The 6000-nt window shown below is 36.3% G+C and overlaps 1 long non-coding RNA gene across 1 annotated transcript in view; it reads left to right on the forward strand.

The window, feature by feature from the left end:
• LOC118883501 overlaps nucleotides 1-5397 on the forward strand; it is a 302384-nt gene extending 296987 nt beyond the window's left edge. Inside the window, exons 5-6 of the long non-coding RNA XR_005017034.1 lie at nucleotides 4338-4475; nucleotides 5015-5397. This is a non-coding gene — a long non-coding RNA (uncharacterized LOC118883501). The remainder of the gene's footprint in view (nucleotides 1-4337; nucleotides 4476-5014) is intronic.
• Nucleotides 5398-6000: the final 603 nt, after the last annotated feature.

The raw sequence follows: 6000 nt of genomic DNA on the forward strand, positions 1-6000 counted from the left end.
TCTTTGGCTACTGTGCTCTGTGAATACTGGGGTACCAATATCTGTTCAAGCCCCTGCTTTCTTTCTTTCTTTTTTTTTTTTTTGATATATACCTAGGTGTGGAATTGCTGAGTCACATAGTTGTTCTATGTTTCATTTTCGAGGAAACACCAAACTATGCTCCCCAGAGGCTGAACTGTTTTACATTCTCACCAGCAGTACATAAGGGTCCCAATTTCTCCACATCCTCTTCCCCAGTTTATTTATTTTAAAAAAATATCCATTCAGGTAGGTGTGAAGTGGTATGTGATTGTGGTTTTATTTGAATTTTCCTATTGGCTAATGATATTGAACATATTTTCCTGTGCTCCTTGGCCTTTTGTACACCTTCCTTGGAGAAATGTGTATTCAAATATTGATACTTTTCCCATTTTGAATTGGGTTTGTTTTTCTGTTGTCGAGTTTCTGGAATTTTAAAAAATATATATGATGACAAATGAAGAGTCGGGCCCTAAGGTGTTGTGATTTTTGATAAAAGCTGCCTACCTCTTTCTCTTTAGAGTATTTCTGTCCAATTTTTCACTACTGGTTTGAACATTATCCTTTGCATATTGGGGGTAGTTACCCATAAATATTTAGTATACATATCTAGATATATAATTTTCTTTAGGAGTACTATATTAACCCTTTGGTTTACTTCCTTTGAGAATAAGAGACCTTTTTATACTTCTTTCTTTCAAGCCCTATGATATTATTTTCTAGTATTCTAATTTGCTTTAAATAAACACACACAGACACACAGTTGCTGGCAGCATGATGGTCATTTTAAGCAACGGTCTGTAGATGTGGTGCAGGCCTTACTGGTACTTTACTCACCATTTCTTTTTGGGTTCATTTTTATTTTATTTTTGCTTTATTACATCCTCTAGCCAGTAACTCATTTGAAGACGGTCTATACATATAAAGTCTTCTTTGTTCTACTACATCTGAAAAAAGTCTATTTTATTCTCACTTTGGGTTGTACTTTGGCATAGAATTTTAAATAGTAATTTTCCTTCACATTTTGGGGATGTTAGTACATTGTCTTATAGCATTTTATCAACTTGGAAACAACTGTTTATTCTGAATGTTGTCCCTTTATAGTTTTTAATGTTGTTATTTTATTTTTAAAATTCTGCCGTTTCCTCTATTATTCTGCAGGGGGCCGTTGGCCTGACTCACAGAGACCTTGGGTATCAGACTCTTTTCCTCATTCTACAGCTTTGAATTAATACCTGGGGACTCTGCATATGTCTGTAAGCAACATCAGTGCCTGCTATGGCTGTATTTTATGTTGTATATCTTCAAGGTTAATGAAGCCACTGGAGCTGTCCCTAACACATATCCAGACTCGCCTCCCTACAGAAATGCTCAAGCTAATTGACTGCCTCTGTGTGTGTGCGTGTGTGCAAATATGGCTGAGGCTTCAGAGGCAGAATTGACCTTTTTGATAGGCCTCTCACTCAGCAGCTGCTTTCACTCAAAACTCTATACATGCCTTGTAAACCTTTCAGGGTCTGGAAGCTTCTACTTCTGTCTCTCCAGGACAATTTTTCTGAACTTTCAGACATTAACCCTTGACTATGCAGGCTTCCTTCCATTTATTGGAGAGAAATAAATTCAGCTTGATTTATGAGTTACTGTCTACATTGAGTCTTCCAGGAAATCCATTCTAACTCAATATTTTTTTCAGTAGAGTTGCCTTCCGCATGCTTAAGTATATATTTTGTGTTTATTTACGATTTATCCCAATTGATTATTATTTGGGGACATCTTTCAATTTTAGGATTTGTGTTTTTCTTAATTTCTCAAAACACTCCTGGCAACATCCATTAAGTATTTCCTCTTCACTGTGTTCTCTATATTTGTTTCCCAGAAAGCTTATTAGACATATGTTAGACCTTCTCAATCTATGCTCCATTTTCTTATTTCCTCTTCCATAGTTTCTTATTTTCTATAATATCTAAAGTTCTACTTGCCAGTTTTCTCATTTGGGGAGCAACGTCCTGTTAACTAATTGTTCTTAGGCAATTTAAACTCTATTGTCTATTTTTTATAGTCCACCTGGCTAGTTTTCATAACTAATTTTCTCATCTTATATTTTTTCATCACAAATTTCTGATCTTATTTCATGGAATTTATTTTTCTCTTTATCCTTGGGATGATTTTGAACATACTAGTTATAGCATTCTTTTTAGATAGCTTGATTGATTCTGTTTTTTCCTCTTGTAGGGTATGTTAATTGTCTTTTATGGGATGAGTTTTTCTCCTATCTCTTTTGTTTTAATAGAAATATTGAGATATAATTGATATTCAATAAGCATTTCTGGTGTCCTCCATTCTTTGTGGCACATCTTTATTTCCATGTTTGAGTCTATGTGAGATGAAGTGGTTAAATAAGTCTAAGAATACCAAAAGCTAACAATTGTGTAATATTTTCTATAGACGTATCATATAAGCATGCACTTAATCCTCATGAAAAAGGTGTGAGGTAGAAACTGTTATTAATCTCATTTTACAAGTAGGAAAATTCAGGGAAGGAGTGGTTAAAGCAAATGCCCAAGGACAACTCGGTAGCAGGTGAGGGAACCAGGAATAAAAACCTAGGAAACACGTCTAACAGGGCAACAGGATTCAGGAATAAGGATGAGTCTATAGGTGCTAAACTCAAATATGTAACTCTTTGGGATATATGGTTCTACTTAGCATTCAAAATTGAGAAGTTCAGCAGGTAGTTGCAGATATAAGCTTATATCTAGGGGAAATAGGTAATTTAATACTCACTCTACCTTGTAAGTATTAATAGGTTTCTATAATTTCTAAGGAATATCTAGGTATATGTTGGACAAAAAGTTATTGTATTTAGATAATTACTTGTATAAAAGTTTGTATAGTAATTTAGAATCCATCTTTTTCTGCAAAATCTGAGTTTTCTGTTTATTGACATTATTTAACAGTTATTAAAAATGAACATTGTGTACTATAAATAGAAGCAATGTGTTTTTAAGACAAGGGATCTTGAACAGAGATAGACTCCACAGAGTAGAGTAGGGCTTGTCAAGGCAAACGGTGGCATTACAACATTTGCCTTAGTGCCTGCGGTGCTTTCTGCTGCACCCTCTATGCTGGGGACCACCTTTGTAATCTACCCCTCACACCCATGGAGATCAGCCCTTTAAATTTTTTTGTTTATATACGTCTAACTTGGTAAGGATCTACCAAACCATTCCCACCAGCAGTGCGCAAGTTCCCATTGCTCTACAATCTTGCCAATATTTACTATTGTCCTCTTACTTAATTTCAACCATTCCAAGGTATTGCATTGTGGTTTTAATTTGTGTTTTCCCACACTGAGCATGTGCTTTTTTGGCCATTCTAAAGCTTTGTTGGTAAAGTATCTGTTCTGGTTGTTTGCTTTTTCATTGTCCTTATTTTGTATTTTTATTATCATTTCTTAAGGTTCGAGTTTACTTTTTGAATATAAGTTTTTGTCATATATATGTATTATAAATATTTTCTTCCCAGACTGGGGCTTACCTTTTTATTTTCTTAACAGTGTCTTTTGATGCTCAGAAGATTCTAATTCAAATGAGGTCTGATTTATTACTTATTTGATTTTGTAGAGTTTTTTGTGTGTGTTTGTTCTCTCTAAGAAATCTTTACCTGTGTTAAGTTCAAAAAGTTTTTCTCATATGTTTAGTTGTAGGGACTTTACAGTGTTAGCTCACATGTTTGAAAGAAGCCCTTTGAAATCAGTGATATAGGCGCCAAATCTATCACCTCCCAAATTCAGTAATGAAAATTAACTTATTGGAGATGCAATTATCCCTGCACTTTGTGTTTGGAAAAAAAATTGGTAAGTCATCCAATAAACTATCTCACAAAAATGTTTTAATATTTTTCACCTTATTTTGAATGGAGGTTTTTGGATTACACTCTAAGCAAACAGTAAGTGCTAACTGCACACTTCAGGTTGTGTCACTTTAGCAAGGGAGATCTTGGAAGACATTTGGGTTTCCCAGGGCCATTCATTATACCAACAGAGGGAAAATCCTCAGAGAAACTGGAACAGTTCTCTTCTGTATCTCCTTCTCCAAAACACGGATCTGCTATACACCATTTGCAAGTCCCAGGGGTACTACAGGTTGGCTATGACTTGAAAGCCAGACTGGGAGCTAAACTGTAACCCCAGCTAGTAAATTGATAGGGATCCAGCATTGCTATTATTTAATTTGAGATCATATAGTCATATGCTGACCTTTTTAAGGTTTAAGCACCAAATTTTAGTGGATTTTTATCTTTTATCTCTTTCTTTTCAGCTCTAAGAGCTACCCCCAACATCAGGAGTGCTGGATACGATATATTATACCAGGAACATTTGTGTTTTTTCATCACTGCCACCTGCTGTTGCCACTCTATTTTACCACACAAATTTCTGCTTCTACATCAGCAACAAGGTATAAAAGACTTCCTTATTCTCACTCCCTCATTAATTTTTTTCCTGTTTTGCTCCTCAAGTGACATATTAGAAATACAGCTTCAAGACTAATAGTCAAGGAGGATGTTTAAATCAAAACCCAGGTTATAATCAAAGCTCATTACTTCCCACAAAAGGGAGGAGTGTGGTCATCAATGCAAGGTTTCCTTTAAAATTATGAGCAATTTTTCATGCATTCACCTTCAGCTCTAATATGTACATGCACTTGTATTTTTAAAATATTCACCTAACTTAAAATATGTCACCCTAAGGGCATTTTTGCATAGAAGAAAACCATAAAATACAAAGTTCTCCTGCTGATTGAAACACACTTAATATGATCCCCTGCTGAATTTCTGCAAATCCCACAAATCTTTCAAAGGGGAGGGAGGACAATTATATTTTCAGCCATGTTCACTGCTTAGGGAGGGGAGTTGGGGAAAAGTCAGGCCATCATTATTATTTTGTTCTGTGAATTAAGACAGAGGTTATTCTGTATCTGCTCCTCTATTGACATAGGTGGAATCTACCTGGTTGACTGAAGACTATGCACCCTGACTGCTATTGAATCATGCTGTTTTGTCCCAAACAATTTTACAGAGAGAAAGTCCATTCATGTATATTATTCACCTACCAAAGCTTCTGTGTTCATTGTATGCAAACCCAAGTGTCCACGGACCACAGAGTGCAGCGTGTGCAATGTGGAACGAGACGCAGTGTGTGTATTAGATAGCAGCTTCTTACATTGACTGTGACAGTGACATTAAATACTAGTGTGGCACTGTGCATTCACCATCTGGCATGCTGGAGTTTACAAAAACAGCCCAGAACAAGATTTTAATAGAAGTGGGTATCCTGGTTGTCTTTCAGATTCTGTTGCTTATCAATCATCAGAGACTATTTGTCAGTCAACTGTTTTCATTTGTCTGGAAAGAATGTTTGTTTTAGTAATTGATAGCTGAATAATAAAGATTTGAAGCTAAAACTTCATGTTTATTAATTTGCACTATTTTCATAGCCCCTGGGTTCTCCCCAGGAAAGCTCCGGTCCTGGTATCACATCCAAGGATTAAGATGTGGGAGTTCCGGAGGTTGTCTCCTCAACACCCATTGGATCCTCAAATTAAGCCCTTCTTCTTAATCTCTTTCTCCTCCAGAGCGATGGGTTTAGGAATGACCAGGGGACTCAACACTATGAAGGGAATTCTTGGTGGAAGGTGTTGGGAAATGAATACTTCCTAGTTGCCTTGTTCCTTGCACCTCCAGTGGATTTGATGATTGGAGACTTAGTATGAAGCCAGCACATCAGGAGGACAGAGTCAAACGTGTGCAGAGAAGTGTGTTTTGAGCGCTGCCACACCATCGTCGGAGCGGTCCTATTTCCAGACCTCCTGTTTGGGAGATAATTAATGACCTCTTTTTTTTTTTTTTTTAAAGATTGATTGATTGATTGATTGATTGCTATGTTGGGTCTTCGTTTCTGTGCTAGGACTTTCTCTAGTTGCG

This window comes from Balaenoptera musculus, chromosome 17 (assembly GCF_009873245.2).
Source record: "Balaenoptera musculus isolate JJ_BM4_2016_0621 chromosome 17, mBalMus1.pri.v3, whole genome shotgun sequence".
Taxonomy (NCBI): Eukaryota; Metazoa; Chordata; class Mammalia; order Artiodactyla; family Balaenopteridae; genus Balaenoptera; species Balaenoptera musculus.